This window comes from Oreochromis aureus, linkage group 9 (genome assembly GCF_013358895.1).
Source record: "Oreochromis aureus strain Israel breed Guangdong linkage group 9, ZZ_aureus, whole genome shotgun sequence".
Lineage (NCBI taxonomy): Eukaryota > Metazoa > Chordata > Actinopteri > Cichliformes > Cichlidae > Oreochromis > Oreochromis aureus.
In genome coordinates, this window is record NC_052950.1 from 10967358 (window position 1) to 10984275 (window position 16918).

General features: G+C 47.3%; 1 non-coding gene across 1 annotated transcript; it reads left to right on the forward strand.

Annotated features, from left to right (window-relative positions):
• Positions 1-1773: 1773 nt before the first annotated feature.
• On the forward strand, positions 1774-1862 carry trnat-agu. Its single transcript is given in 2 exon segments — positions 1774-1811; positions 1827-1862. It is a non-coding gene; the product is annotated as a tRNA-Thr (tRNA).
• Positions 1863-16918: the final 15056 nt, after the last annotated feature.

Genomic DNA, 16918 nt, shown 5'->3' on the forward strand with positions numbered 1-16918 from the left:
AGTTTAAAATCCTTCCCTTCACATAAAAAGTCTTGAATGAACCTTTGGTCTAACTGTTCTTCACACCTGACTGGTAACAAGATGGCGCCGGTGTGTGTGGTTGCTCGTCTGTCACTCCCAAGTTTGTTTCTGTTTCTATTATTTCTGACCTGTGTCATTCAGCAAACAAAGTCTCTGCTGAGGTATGATCGCCAGACATGATGATCGCCTTTTATTGAAAAGGTCGGCACCACCAGGGCTCTTATCACAGCTCCTGACTCTGAGCCCTCTGTCTCTGTGCCTTGCACTGCTGATGTTGCTCAGTTTGAGCTTGTGACTCTCTCCATTTCAGAGGATGTGGGGCGCCATATTAACCCCGCAGGTTCCCCCCAGGATCCTTTCCCTCCACGATTGTTAAAAGAAATCTTTCCTAGTATAGGCCAGTCTGTCCTTGACATTATTAACAGCAGTCTGTCTTCTGGTGTGGTTCCTGCAATTTTCAAACATGCAGTAGTGCAGCCACTGCTTAAGAAACCTGGGCTTGATCACACAGTTTTAGCTAATTATAGGCCGATTTCAAAGCTGCCTTTTCTTTCCAAGTTTTAGAGAAAATAGTTTTTTGTCAACTGAAATATTTTATAGAAGTTGCCTGAAGTTTAGAGTGTCGTGGAGAGTTAGCAAAACAAAACCACCGTCCCACTTTTAACCCCTGACTTTGATTGATTGATTGATTGATCATACTTTATTCATCCCGAGGGAAGTTGGGTTAAGGCTGCCAGCCGTACCAGCGCCATCTTACCCTTCTGACCATACATACATTACACAAACATCACATGGGGAAGACAGGTCAGAGAGGTATAACAATGGAAAATACACAACATGAGGAAAGACGAGGAGAAAAAGAACTCCCCAGACTGAGCTCCAACAGGAGAACAGTTTGATAACAGAAAAAACACCTCAGCACAAAAAGCACATGACTGTCAACACACCATAGAAACACAAGACGAGCAACAGGGGCGGGTAAAGGGTAATAGAGAGCCGGAGTAGACAGCTCATCCGGTCCTGCAGCATGTCTGCGCTGGTCCAGTCGACCGCCATCTTCCCGGGAGGGGACAAGCATGGAAGGCGTTTGGAAAGGAGGGGGATGAGTGTGTATCAGTGTGTGTGTATGTGTGTGTGTGTCCAGAGTTCAGCTGAGACAGTGTCCTTCGCCCTGCCAGGCTAAGTAAACAGTCTTCCAGCCAACCCAGGCGGCCTTAGAATAGGAAGAAACAGTCTAAGCACAGTCTGTTATCAGGGTGATTTTGTTCAGCTCCAGCCTTGAGACCACAGCTGGCGCCGAAGTGGTAGCTGCATGAAGTGATGGTGCTTTTTACTTTAGTGCGAACAACTCATGTGAATTTCAAAGCTCTTCTAACAGTCTGACACTGGTCTCTCAATCTCCTGTTGGAGAGCCGTGAGCTTCTCCATGATGTTATCAAACTTACGCTCCGTGATGTTGTCCTTCTTGTGCTCAAAGAGCAGATTCTGAGAACTCACGACCGCAGTGAGCTTCTCCAAGATGTGATCCAATTTTCTCTCAGAGGTCTTATTCTGAGTGTTCACGGCAGCCGTAAGCTTCTCCAAGATCTTATCCGTGCTGACAGGTGTCGTCTCTTTTGATGCGACAACCTCTGGTGATTAATATAAGAAACAAGATTACCTTTCATGTGTTTCTGTTTAGGCTCAAATTGGTTTGATGTTTGGAGGTTTTCTCAGTGTTCATCAGGTACTCATCCGTGTGGTAGTGTATGTGGCACTGTGGCTTAGTTGGTTAAAGTGCCTGTCTAGTAAATGTTAAACTAGTGAACAGGAGATCCTGGGTTCAACTCCCAGCAGTACCTAAAAGTTAGAAGTTTTGTCTGTTCTCAGTCATCCAGGGCCTGTTAGTCTAAGGAGCTTTGAAAGATGAGTGTCTGGATTCCTTTAAGGGACACATCCCACTGGTGTTTAAATACCTGGGACTCTCTCCGCTTACCTCACTCCTACTTGCAGCCCGTATATTGACCTGAAGAAATATAATGCTGTTTGACCGTTGAAGTTACTTTTGTTGTTAGGGGGGATTTGTTTGTTGTTGAGTGCAATGTAAAAATAAGTTCTTTAAAAAGCACAAAATGATTTAATATGAAGGCAATATGAGCAGAGAGCGCAAACCTGTTGAGTGATTGGCTGTTAGTTCAGTGAGAGAGTTATTTGTAAAGAAAACACTTTTCACTAGCAGTCAAAACTAATGTGCACACTTATGTCTGCATTTTTATTGTGTTAAATATGAACAAAAGAACTGAAGGTATAGAGCCACGTGATGTGGATCGGCGCGAGGACATCACGATAATGACTGGGTAACAGACGTCTCCGAAAACGTCGGAGCACTTTTGCAAATATGCGATGTCTTGATAAACCAAATAGATATTTGAAGTTTATACGGCTACTTTCTCACCTGAAAATATGTTAAAAGTTTATTTTGTGACGCAGAAAGATAAATAAGAGTAACATTGTTGGAAACTGTTGCACTGAAATGTGAGATTTTAAAAAGGAGAATGTGGCTGTTTCCTGTGACTTGTTCGTTTTTGGGGATGATCCTCAGTTTGAGTTTCTTATGTTCAAATCCCAGATGAGCCCATTTGTTGTTTAAGACTTTGCCGCCTCCCTGTTGATTACTGTAATTTGTGACTTTTACAGTACACTTTTCACAGCACAAGTTTTGAAGGAGCAAGTGGAGAGCCTTGCCAGCAGCTAATGATCCTTTTATTATAAATATTGTAATGTACAGGGTGGGCCATTTATATGGATACACCGTAATAAAATGGGAATGGCTGGTGATATTAAAGTCCTGTTTGTGGCACATTAGTATATGTGAGGGGCAGTGTTGGGAAGGTTACTTTTAAAATGTATTCCACTACAGAATACTGAATACATGCCCCAAAATGTATTCTGTAACGTATTCCGTTACGTTACTCAATGAGAGTAACGTATTCTGAATACTTTGGAATACTTAATATATTATCATGCTGTTTACAACTACATGAATGTCCTATTGCTGTGATTTATTACAGTTACTGAAGGTCCGCGGCTCTGAACAGTAGTAAAGGGACCTCTGGCTAATACGGTGGGTTCCGTGTCGGGCTGGTAGCCGAAAACTAGCTTTACTTTGTTGTCTGGGTCAACTTTGCTTGCGGGAGACAGAGAGAGTCGTTGAAAGGCTGCTCCAACGGAACTTATTTTTTCCGGAGGAAAACACGAACACAGTGTACAGTTGAGTCTTAATAGCTTACTTACAAATGGGCTCGTCAGGCACTCTTCTTGGCTGCAGTGGTTATTATTATATTTACATGCTTCCAGCTCCCGTTTTTGCTCCGTGACAGCTCGGACTTTTCCTTTCTCTCCTCCCTCGCCACACAGACACATAACGGGTGTGGTAGTCCATTCTCCTGCAGCACGGACTACACTGCCCATCAGGCTACATGCTTTAGAGCTATGCCTGTAGCATTCTGCCTTTTAGCTTAGCACAACAACAACAACAAAAGGCGCCTCTCACCCAGGAAACACACGCAGAGAGAGCGTGTCACCCTGTAACCATGGCAACCGTAACGCTGCCGCCTGGAACAACAGAACGTAGCTGTCAAACAAACCCAAACAGTCCTGACCCGCGACAATATGAAACAGGGAAGTACCGCCGTGTAATCTATTTATTTCAACAAAGTAACTGTATTCTGAATACCACCTTTTTAAACGGTAACTGTAACGGAATACAGTTACTCATATTTTGTATTCTTTGAATACGTAACGGCGGTACATGTATTCCGTTACTCCCCAACACTGGTGAGGGGGCAAACTCCTCAAGATGGGTGGTGACCATGGTGGCCATTTAGAAGTCGGCCATCTTGGATACAACTTTTGTTTTTTCAATAGGAAGAGGGCCATGTGACACATCAAACTTATTGATAATGTCACAAGAAAAACAATGGTGTGCTTGGTTTCAACGTAACTTTATTCTTTCATGAGTTATTTACAAGTTTCTCCTTGTTCACAGCCATTGACATGTCGAAGAGGTTAACACGTGAGGAGCCGATCGAAATTGTGTTGATATCTGGTGAAGGCAGTAACCGGGTCATTGCAGCAGATTTCAATGCAAGACACCCTACGAGACCACCCATCTCCCATGCTACAGTCAGCAAACTGCTTGCTAAGTTTCGTGAAACTGGTTCAGTGTTGGATTTGCCAAAACGTGGACGCAAGAAAACTGTCACTAATGAAGAAACATCAGTGGCTGTCCTAGCTTCATTCAGCAAGAGCCCACAGCGTAGCACTTGCCGCATGTCACTGGAGAGTGGCATTAGTCGAACATCCCTTCGGCGGATATTAGCTACTCACAAATGGCACCCTTACAAACTCCAGCTACTGCAGCATCTCAACAAGGATGACCCAGATCGGCGCACAGAATTTGCAGAATGGGCAAAACAAAAATTGGAACAGGACCCTCAGTTCACGCAGAAGATTTTGTTCAGTGATGAGGCAAACTTTTATGTGAATGGTGAAGTTAACAAACAAAACCACCGCTATTGGTCTGACACTAACCCACATTGGATGGATCTCTCCAAGACTGTTGGAACAACAAAAGTGATGGTTTGGTGTGGTATATGGGGCACAACGATAGTGGGTCCATTCATCAATGGAAACCTCAAGGCCACTGGATATTTGAAATTGCTACATGATGATGTGTTTCCCTCTTTATGCACTGAAGCTGGCACGTTCCCTGAGTTTTTCCAACAAGATGGTGCACCACCACATTATGGGTGGCACGTCCGAGCATTCCTAGATGAACAGTTTCCTGGAAAGTGGATTGGTCATCGTGGGCCAGTTGAATGGCCCCCAAGGTCTCCCGATATGACCCCCTTAGACTTTTATCTTTGGGGTCATCTGAAGGCAATTGTCTATGGTGTGAAGATACGAGATGTGCAGCACCTGAAACTACGGATACTGGATGCCTGTTGTTACGGGTTCAGAATTGGTGGAGAGTACAAAGGCAAGACAGTCCAGAAGATTTGGGTTCAAGCGATCTTTATTGAAGTATTCGCGCGGGAAGACAGTCACTGCACATGTCAGCAAGGGTCTTCACCAAAATTATACTTCAGACTGCTTTTATAGCATCAGGGTATTATGACGCCCCTTCTTGCGTTTACAAGCACATAATTTGCATGTACAAAACATTCATGTATTTTAAGCATAAAGTGCAACACAGAGGTTCCTCTTTTGGCATCTTCTTCCAAAAAGGCAATGGACTCTGGCCTCTGCAGTCTCCAGGGGCTGGCCCTCCACGCTGGCGTCACCTGTTGTCGAGAAAGCTCCAGTGCAACATGTTTGCTCAGTACATTCAGGCCTATGCTTAAATCTAGTTCTAGGTTATATGTGATATATGTGTGTTTTGTAAGCATGTGTGCGATCTTTCTTAAGCTCCAGGCTTTTAACCAATGTGTCACCCAGACAGTCACGCTGAATGAAGCTTGAGACCTTTAATTACCTGGGAAAGCTTCAACTCCTTATAAGCACAGGACTGCAATGTGTGTATAGAGACATAATAATACTAAAAGTGGTTATGCTGCACCTGTAATAAGGATTAATGTGGTGTCAGCGTGTTAAATGATTACTCTGGTGTTCGTGTATTAACTGTCATCTGACCAGTTTAAAGCTATACGAGATAATATTAATGCTGATTAATATGCTATCTAATATATTGTAGCAGTAAAGCAATTTCCTCTTTTCCACAATCCTCCTTTTGACCTCTTGACCACAAGAGGTCACATACACCGTGTGCTGTGTCACTCCTCGGCCCACTCAGTCGTTTCCATCTCCATCAATGGCATCATGGACACCGGGGTCACTGCCCGGGATCCACTGCCCTCGTAATTACCTTTTCCAACAATCCTCTGACACAAGGAATGAGACAGCATCCACAGGTGACCAAAATCCCTAAAAAGCAGATATAGAAAGCATTGCAGACATCACTAACCCTTTCCACTGCCCGAACACGGATGTCAGCCAACCCTCAAAGGGATTCTCAATCCCTGAGTCTTCATGCATGGTCCTGGACAGAGTTTTAAGGCCCTCCAGAGCTCGAGTAACTGAGCCATCTGGGGCAGTATTGTTTGGGATGAAGGTACAGCACATGTCGCCAAACATAGCACAGACTCCGCCCCTTTCTGCGAGAACCATGTCGAGAGCTAGTCTGTTTTTGGACCCCCATTAATGAGGTCGGACCCAACTGTTCCACTATTCCCTCAAAGGCATCCCTGGTTAGGTTTGAGAGTCTCAGCACATTGTAATGAACGTAGTTTATCCTGTCCACATTCTTGTTTGGGGTCACTGGAAAAGAGCAGAGATTATTGGTAAGTTTTCAAAACCGGCTGCTATTGGGTCTACCAGTTTATACTGCTTTGGGACTCCCTGGGCACTCCTATGCAGTCAATCCATGTGGGTGAATCCATTCTGGGATCGTATACATGTGTTCCCTGAGTGCTTCTTTTACTCAATATGTGTCTCTTACGCCTGGCTGCCAATGTGTGTGTGTTTCTTTCGGGCATGACTTTCACTTTGTTGCCGATTAATGTCAGTGGAGCTCCCAACCTTACCATTGCACACGCCCCAACACTTCCCAGAGGAACACGGACCAAGAGAGTCCTCTGCCCACAATAGTAATATAGCCCACTTCTTGCCCAATTGCCTATTAATGTATTTGAATGGTTTTTCATATTGGTGGTTCTCCTGTGAGTGTCACAGAGCACCAACTAGGGTCGATATCTCCCAGCGTGTATCTCACTTTGTCTGTAGAAAACTTAAAGCACGTGTAGTTGTCCTTTCTGGGTCTGAATGGTCCTACCTGTGTCTGCTTGTCAATTGGTGGGAAGAGGCTGGCCAGGATTGAACAGTTGCCAGTACTCACTGCTTCTCTCGTAAAGTCGCAGCATACACTCGCACCCCCATTTGTCCTCTGGATACAGTGGAGCGGGCTCTGTAAACAAACGCGGCCTAGCTGAGGCGCAAGCAACACAGTTAGACACTTGTTGTTCTTTAGCATTTTGGGCCACCCAGTCCAGCCAGAGGTTACTGTCACTGAACCCGGTGGCACGCCGATTAAATCCTGCGGCTTCAGCCTAGTGTAATCGACCGTCAACACTCGCTCTACCTTTTGGTTCATGTTCCTCTGGTGTAGCGGTTGGCAACCCGTCCCCTCCTTTTCCTGTAATGTTCGTAACAGAATTTGTGACATTATTAGACGTGGGATTCACTAAGTTTATCCTAATTAATCCGATCGGATCTGTCCCCGAGACATCTGCACCGATCACCAAGTAGAACACGTTTCCTGGGCTCTGTGACCGGGCAGGGTGTCCCAGGGACCCAGAGAAAGTGTGATAGGGTTTTGGGCAGTAGAAAATCCTCTGAATGGCTATTCCTTCAACCCCTCCGGCACCTGTGGCTGCCACCCTACTCCTGTCCAACTTACCACGTTCCCCCAGCCAGGGGCGCACCACTGTGCCGCTGTGTATGACGCCAGCACAGGGCGGATTCCCCGGCTGGAATGAGGATTCCCTCCCCTGGTGCAAACGTAAGGGTGGCTGCACATCCACACATCATATCCTCCAGCTGCTGTTTGCTCCTTCACAGTTAATCACTTCGCATAGATCGAGCGTGTGTATGAGCTTGTGGACCCTTTAACGTAGTCCAGTTCCATGCCATTGTATGCGCTGAGACAATCATCCTTTTACCTGACACCTCACGCTTGGGTCTTTTCATCGGCCACATTTCGGTATTCGGTTTTTCAGTCAGTGTTGGGCTGGGCTGACCTCCGTGCTCAGGTGGGCTACGCCGTGCTATCTGCCAAAAATACAGAAAAGACAAATACCCAAAACTAATACTATCTTATATAAAAGCCATGTGGTTGTGAGAAGCATTTTTACCAATCCCTCTCCTCACGCTTCTTTCTGCGTGCCTGCAAGTCAAATTTGTGCATGGTGTCGTGTGAAATGTGTATTGCTGACATACAGATTCCTTTGTTTTCTTTTTTTTTTTTTCTACTTTGTTACCACTCCTTTGCGTTGGCGTGGGGATCTCCTCTTTGGCTGTTCTTCTTGCTTGCCTCCCAGGTAGACTGCTGGTCGGCCCGTTGCACGGTGTGAGGATTTATTTTGCCTCTGGCTGTCGTCCAGCACCCGTGTTCGGTGGAGCTGGGTCGTCGTCTACCAAGCTCTCGTCCGCTGCAGCACACTGCGTCCAATGGAACCAGGTGTCGCCTTTCCCTTTCAGTCGGACCGCTGTGTTCGTCCTGGCGGTTACCTCGTACGGACCTGTCCAGCGAGGCTCTTTCCACTTCCGCTTGATGACTTTCAGCCACACTGCTTTTGCGTCTGGGACCTCCCCTCCTGCTGTGGGTCTTCCAGAGGTAACCTGTTTTGTGAAACTGGACACAAGAGCTTTCAACTCATTAAAATATTCAGCATGAGACCTGTTACTTTTTCTGGGCTGCTCCACGGGACCGCCGTCCAGGGCGCCGGAAACGGCCGTCCCTGTCAGCAGCTCGTGCGGCGTGAAACCTGTGGATTGGTTAACAGAGCATCTTATGGTCATCAAAGCAATGGGCAGGGCTGCCAGCCAATTCAGCCCTGTCTGTGCACATATTTTAGCTAGTTTGTTCTTCAAGTTTAGGTTCATTCTTTCTACTTTCCCTTGCGATTGGGGGTGGTACACTGTCCCGAATTTATGCTGAACCCCCAACATTCTCTCCACCTCTGCTAAATCCTGATTTCTAAAATGGGTACCGTTATCTGATCTAATTCTCTTAGGAAACCCATGCCTTGGAATGTAGTGGTTAATCAAACATTTAATCACACTCTTTGCATCCTCTCTTTTAGTCGCCCATGCCTCTGGCCAGCCGGTCAGAGCATCCACACATACCAACAAATATCTGACTCCCCCTGGACCTGGATCTACCATATCGGTGAAATCAATCACAATTTCTTCTCCTGGTCTCTCTGGCATGAGAAACTTACCTGTTTCTGGCTTTACCGCTGGCTTTGGATTGTGTGCCCCACAAATTAAACAGGTTCGGGCTCTCTTTTTATCATGTTTCTCAGATCTGGGTGCCACCAGTGACACAAGTTTCTCTCCATCTGTGTCACTCCCACGTACCAAGTCCATGCGCCTCGCATACTTTCTTTTCAGCCAGCTTAGCTGTCAGAACCGATCGCCTGTGGGGTCCTCGCCACAGACCTCTTTCTTTTCGGCTCCTCGGCTCTCCCACACCTCCTTTTCCTCCTGGGTGGCTTCTTCTTGAGCCTGTCTGGCTTCCTCTAAGACATCAATGTTTGGTTCCTCGTCTGCAGTGACCTCCACCATTTGCCTTCGTCCTCTGTATCCTGCGGCTTCTTTTGCGGCTTCATCTGCTTTCTGGTTTCCTTTGGCCACCATTGTGTTTTCTTGCGAGTGTCCTTTGCATTTTATGATACTTACTTCTCCTGGATCGTTCAGAGCTTCTTCCAGTTCTTCCATTTCCCTCTTATGGCATATTGGGGCATTAGTTGCTGTTCTGAAACCTGCTCTCTTCCATTGAGCAAGTTCCACGTGAGCTGCTCCAAACGCATAAGCTGAATCAGTGTAAATGTTCACCTTCATGTCCTTGGCCAGTCTGAGGGCTCGAGTCAGAGCTATTACTTCAGCTCTCTGTGCTGACTGTTGGCCCTCAATTCTTCCAGCTTCTTTTACTTCATAGTCTTGTCCTCTTCTGCAAACCACGGCATAGCCTGCTTTCAGTCCTTCTTCATCACGGTGACAGCAGCCATCCGTAAACCAGTCTTCAGCTCCGGGGATGGGCTCCGCTTTCAAATCTTCTCTAACTTTCTCTTCAGCTTCAGCTCTCTTAGCGCAGTCGTGTGGTTCCCCTGACCCCATCAAGTCCGCCATGTTTATTCCCTCATGTGTAAATGTCAGATTTGGAGCGTCTAGGACTTTGCTCAACCTCTGTTGTGTCAGTGGTGTCATAGTGAAGGCTTGGGAGTTCACGTATGCTACTACACTATGTGTGGTGAGCACTTTAAGTGGATGTTCTCTCACTACATGTGCTGTTTTCTGGATGATTTTTGCTACCCCAGCTGCGTGTTGTGTGCACGTGGGATGCCTGGCCTCTGTTGGGTTTAATCTTATGCTAACATACATAAGCACATCTCTACCTCCTCCTTTTTTCTGAAACAACACCCCATTTACAACCCCACGTGTTTCAGAAACATCAAGGTAGAATGGTTCGTCATAGTTGGGCGTGGCCAGGTCTGTTGCCCTTGACAGATCTTGTTTCAATGAAATGAACGCTGTTTCTGTGGCAGGCGTCCAGGGCAATTCAGCCTTAAGGTTTCGAACGCCCACCTTTTTTATCAGGTCCCTTAAAGGGGCCGTTTTGCCTGCATAGTTAGGAATGAACTGTCTGCTGTAACCTGTCAGGCCCAGAAAGGAAAGGAGCTCTTTTACAGTTCGTGGTTTTGGGTGTGTCAGAATCTGGTCTCTGTGTGTGTTCATCAAACCCACTGACCTGTGTGCGATGACTCGGCCCAGAAATGTTACTTCCGGTCGGACCAACTGCAGTTTTTCTTTACTTACTTTGAACCCACATTCTGCCAGTCGGTTCAGAACCACGAGCGAGGCTGCGGTACAGGCCGATGCTGACGGGGCTGCAATGAGAAGGTCATCAACATACTGAATTAATGTACAACCTTCAGGCAGGTGACATGGTGACAATGCATCTTTCAGCACCTGATTGAAAATGCCTGGGGACAGTGCAAAGCCTTGTGGCAGGCGTGTGTATCTGTATTTCTGGCCTCTATATGTGAATGAAAAAACATCCCTCAGTGACTCATGCAAAGGGAGACAAAAGAAAGCATTAGCCAGATCAATGCATGTAAACCACTTTTGGTCCCATGAGATGGCGGTTAAAGCCGTGTATGGGTTCGGCACCGGCACAGTGTCAGTGCGCAGTATGGCATTAACACTAGAATTACTGAGCCTTTTTTCCCTGGTGCAAGTCCCTACTACTAGATTTACTGGCCTGCGCAGATTTGCGTAAATTCCCCCCGACCTTAACACCTCTTGGCACCCCGCTGAGATTTTCACAGGTCGTCAGCTCCATTGTTCTCCTGCTTTTGTTGTGCAAACACACCTCCCCAACCCCTAACCATGAGAGATTCAAGTTTTTCCTTCCCTGCAAGGCTACTTTCCTTCCTTACCTGCCTGCATGCCTGTCCATAAACATATATACACAGAGTTGTACATATATTTATATATTTATATAGCCACACCTTATATAATATGCATAAAGTCTAGTTATACACACAGACACATCTATATCATATATACACACACACACACACACACACACACACACACACACACACACACACACACACACACACATATATATGTGTATATATATGTATGTGTATATATATGTATGTGTATGTATATGTATGTGTATGTATATATATATGTGTATATATGTGTGTATATATGTGTATATATGTGTGTATATATGTGTGTATATATATATATATATATACACACATACACACACACACACACACACACATATATATATATATACATACACATATATATATATGTGTGTATATATATATATATATATGTGTGTGTGTCTGTGTGTGTGTACAGACAGACAGACAGACAGACAGACAGACAGACAGACAGACAGACAGACAGACGTGTGTATACATACACCAATATTTTTGAATACACGTGTCCATATTTATGTTTCCAGATTGTTTGTATAGTGCACTTTCTATACTGTGCTCTGTCCACTTTTGCAATGACAATGCAGATTTTCCACTTGTGGGACAAATAAATGCAGATTTGCTGTGTGTGTGTGTGTGTTTGTGCAACATTGGCATTTGTTTACTTAGATCCAAGGCAGGCCAAACCTCTGTGTTACAACCTACATACAAAAGACAGACATTCACAATATATGGGTACACAAGTCTGTTTTATTTCAAAGTCTTTCAAACTTTGAAAGCGAACCTTGGTAGGGAACAGCTGTTCCCTACCAAGCATTTCTTGCAGCTGGCAACAACGGTCGTGCATTCAGTATAGTTGTGACTTCCGCGCAAAAATGTGGTCAAAATCTCATGAGTAAGTTGAAGCATTTCTATCAGGCATTTCTGAAAGTTGTAACACAGAGGTTTGGCCTGCCTTGGATCTGAGCAACTCTGAGTGAGCAAATGCAAATGTGCCAGGCCTCAAGGACAATGGGTGGTTTGCACAACAAAAGCTGTAGGAGAAACAAGCTGACGACCTGTGAAAATCTCAGCAGGGGTGCTTAACACCTCGGGACTTGCACCAGAAAATAAAAAAGCCAGTAATTCTAGGGGGCATTGGGTTTAGGGAAGTTACGCAAATTTGCGCAGGATAGTAAATCTAGTGTTAATGGCTCTCAGATCATGCGCCATCCTGTATTTCCCCGTCCCGTGTTTCTCCACCGGCAAGATAGGTGTGTTCCAAAACGACTGTGAAGGCTCAAGCACCCCTACTTCCAACAGCCCTTCAATAGTTTCTGCAATTCCCTCTTCCGCTTCTGGTTTGTGTCTGTACTGTGGTCTGTTAATTGGCGCTTCCGACTTTAGCTGAAACAGGACGGGTGAACAATTAGCCAGGCCAACATCCGTGGGCCCTGTTGACCACAACCTGTCAGGGAGCTGTGAAAGCGCTGCAACTGCGTCAGGGTGGTCTGTTTTTTCCCTGCCGTGTGTTCTTGAAATTTCTTTGTGTTCTACAACCACCGCGTCGTTAGACAGACAGGTGATGCGATAGGTTTTGCACTTGGGTGCATACCAAACGTTTGGAATTTGAGTACTTTGCCACCAGCCGTTTTCCAGGGCCCGCTTGACCATCGGTCCCATTTCTCTAGCCTGATGACCTATGTGGACCGCCAATGTGACATGAGGAGCTGAATCGGAACCCATCTCGTACCAAGGCAGTTGTTCTTCCGTTAATTTCACAGCAGCTGCTACTCCTTCCGGCCCAACATAAATGTTGTGGCAACGCACGTTCCAAATTTGACCTTCGAGGTCAGATTCAAATTGTTCTCGATACGTATCATCGTCGTCCCTATCATAAAACAGAGTGACGTGGTAAGGGTCACGCGGCGGGGTGTAGACGGCCAGGCTCATTATCCAGGGTCTCCACAGCTCATATTGTCTGAGAATGCCGTCTTCCACCAGCCTCCCCCAGTAAATGTCGGCGGTAGCTTGTTCAGAGTCTTGGATCAGATATTGAGTCTTTGAATGTGTCCCCAGGCACGGGAACTGTCTGCCTCCCGGAAGAGTAACTGTGAGTCCATCTGTAGAACACATTATGGTTGCTCCCAGTTTCACGAGCAGGTCCCTGCCCATGAGATTTACAGGTACTTGTGGTGACACTACATACCGGTGCTTCAAAGTCTGTTTCCCCAGCTTGGTCAGTGCTGGATCAGTTAGTGGCAGAGTCATGGGAACCCCAGAGAAACCAACGACGCTCACAGTGTGGTCTGAGAGTGTTGCACTGTTTGGTGTGGATATAAGCGTTGAGTAGGTCGCTCCAGTGTCCACCAGGAAGGTCAGTGGTGTTCCTTCCACAGTCATCGACAGCATGGGATCTGCCGTTCCCACACCGTCCGGTTTCTCAGGGCCCCGTCAATATTGCTCTCCCTCCCAGCCCCAGTCGGCCACTGGATACTGGGCAACTGGCGCTGCGCCTGGGTTGGGAGCTTGGTGTTCGCCTCTGTATGCACCTCGTCCTCTGGGAGTTCCACGTGCCTGGGATTGGTAACCTCGCCCACGGTAGTTCAGGGGTGGTTCTGGGCAGTCTCTCGCCCAATGTCCCTCTGCTCCGCATCTCAGACAGGCATTCCATGACGTCGAGCTGGGATTCCCCGCACCACGCGCCTTTTGTCCCCTCCCGGCGTAACCACCACGCCCTCTGTATGGTCTCGCCGCCCCCCAATTTCCCGCGGGTTGTCTCTGCCTTGGTGCATTGACGGGCCAACGGTCATCAGGATACAGATTAGGGTCCAGATCTGGCCACTCAGGGACAGGATCAGGCTGTGGCTTTGCCACCATCATTTTCTTCGTGGCTTCTTTGGCTTCTTTCTTTTTATCCTCCACTTTAATTCTTGCCTCTGCCAACTGATACTTTAAGAGCGCCGCCTGCGCTTCCTCTAGCTCCTTCTTCTGTTTGTTCACCTCATCCTGCTCCAACGTCAGCCGGTGGGTTAAATGCCTCTCCCACTGGGTGGAGTCCGCGACCGCAAAGTCCGGATTCTTCTCTAAGTCAGTTCTCACCTGCTTAGGCAGTCCTGCCAACACCGCAGCCCTAAACCAAGCTCGTGATTCCCCTTCTTGGCCAGGATGTATCCCTGTCTCTGACAGCCACTGCTCTTTTGCTCTCGCTAGAAACTCTAGGGGTGTGTGTTGTGGATCCCAAACTATTTTAGGAATGGCTCCAGTATTTGGGGTCGGGTACTTCTCACGCACTGCGTTCGCTAGGGCATTTCGCACTTCGCGGTATGGCCGGTTGTTGGCGTAGCTGGTGGTTCCTGCCATTTCCTCCACGTCCGCGAGCCCACATGCAATCATCGCCCTCCCCGCTAGGGCGCGGAAGTCACCGATGGCGATTTCCTCTCCTTCCGTCAACGCATCCAGTTTCCTCAGCCATCTTGCTCCTCCCTCTGTGACAGGTGGCAGTTGTCTGGCCAGTGCTTCCAGATCCCTTACCTTGTATGCCCGGTAGATCGGTTCATGTTTGGGGCCCACTATTAGCGGCAAGCTCCAGCCTGCTCTCTCAACTGCATCCTCAGCGTCCGCTTCCTTGCTCTTGCTGGACTTCCCCCCGGTCATTGGGGCGTCAAACACTGATTTGCGTTCCGCTCTGGCGTCGGACTTCAATTTTTTAGTTGGATGTCTGTGCACCGTTCTACTGCGCAAGTTCAAGTTTTTGTCCGGGTCACAGCCGTCTTTTCCTTTACTTTCCTCCTCTTCTTCATCCATGTCATCTTCCGATGAAGTCTTGCCCTCTTCCATGTCAACCTCCACAAATGTCTTCAGGGGCTTATGCCCTTTGGATGAAGTCTTCAGGTGCTTTAGTTCCTCTTCCATGAGTTCCTTCAGGGCGTTCTGCTTTATCACGGTCAGCGTTTCTACTACTGCCAGTAGAGCGTCTCGATCCTCGTGCATCTGCCCATAGACCTGCCCATCCCACCTATTCTGCCTGTTAGTAATCTGCTTGCTTGCTTGGTGGTATGTCTGTCTTTCCTGGTTCGGCGGCTCGACCAATTCTGACCTTCCATCTTCCTCATCCTGCGAGGACCCCTCTTCAGTCCGAACAGCAGGTGAGGCTTCGGTGTGAGGCACCCCCGACCCTGCTGCTTCTCCTAGTGAGTCTGGCGTCGTCCAGGCCCGGCTACACGATGTCAAACCGTGACCCGTGGCACAGGCCGCCTCATGCCCCTGCATTCTCCCTGTTGTGCGGTTCCACCACCGTCATTTCTGCATGTTGGGTTGGCCTGGTCGTGCCTGGGTACTCGACATTTACTGAGTCCTCCTGTCACAATGCCCGCCTGTCCATCAGGGCCCTGCACCTGTCCTCCGTCTAAGGACATCACTGGCATCACATAAGGGGAGGAGTCCCGCTCCACCCAGCTGTGGCGGGGCGCTGGGAAATTGTGGGATCCACGGGTATATCGCTGGTGTGTGAGGGTTATTTACTTCTTCTCCCTTCAACGTGAGTTTTGCCATTTTGTCCTCCAGCTTTTCATTGTCTTCCTGTAATTTCTGCAGTAATTTCATCATACTCACCGTGTCCTCTTCCTTTGCTGGCTCAGGCTGTTCCACTTTGTCTTTCATCCAGGATGATACTGCATTGCACATCATCATCCACTTGCAGCAGTTGCCATGCATTGCCTTCAAGGCAGTCATTTCCTTTTTTGTTTTCCGGTTAACTGAGCGGCCTCCTGATTCATCCTGTAAGTTTTTTAGTTTCTTCTCACATCTCTCTCCCTCTGTTCTAAGCACAACCTCCAGAGCTGTCCTTTCATCTGTCCCTTTGTTTTGTAAGTCAAAAATTTTGCTTACCTCTGCTTCCATGGCTCGGCACTCCTTTTCGGCTGCTTTAGACGTACCTGTACAGGCCATCCTTATGGCCTTTTTCAGCTCCTCTACCTGATCCTTCAAAGTCTTGTAACGCCTCTGTCCGTTGGCCGAGCTGTCCGCCATTTTGTGATTTCCTGCAAGACAGCACGTACCTCTTCAAAATGGCTGCTGTGGGCTCCTCCCTGTCAGTCACCCTCCGGCACTTCCCTTTTCCGCCTCAGAGCTCGTCTGTCCGCTCTAGCAGTCACTTCCCTTTTTTATTCTGCTTGGTGACACAGAGAACAGTGAACTCAGGCCTCACAACACAATATTATCTGCTCAGTCAACCCCTGAGCAACAACCCAGATCCCGTCGATGACATAAACCTGAAAATGATCCCCACCAATAAACTTAATAACCTTTATTTTAGTGTCTTGCCTCTAATGACATGTTTAACAATATTCACAAAACCTGTACAGCCCTCCAGGGACCCTGGTGTGCCTGTCAGGAAGCAGAGCTGCTGCCTTTCACGCTTTAGTGAGCAAACAGGAACCACACCCTAGCTCCCCAGGGACCAAGCATTTCTTCAGCAAATCTCATCTAATATCCACCACTGCCTGACAGTCAAACTGAACAGTGTAAAGCAATAAAACAAACCTGTATAAGTAACCCCAAATGCATAGCTATTGCAACACAACAGGAACAGTCCTACATGTCTTCTCCACTCCCCTCGTCCGGAGATGCCCAGTGTA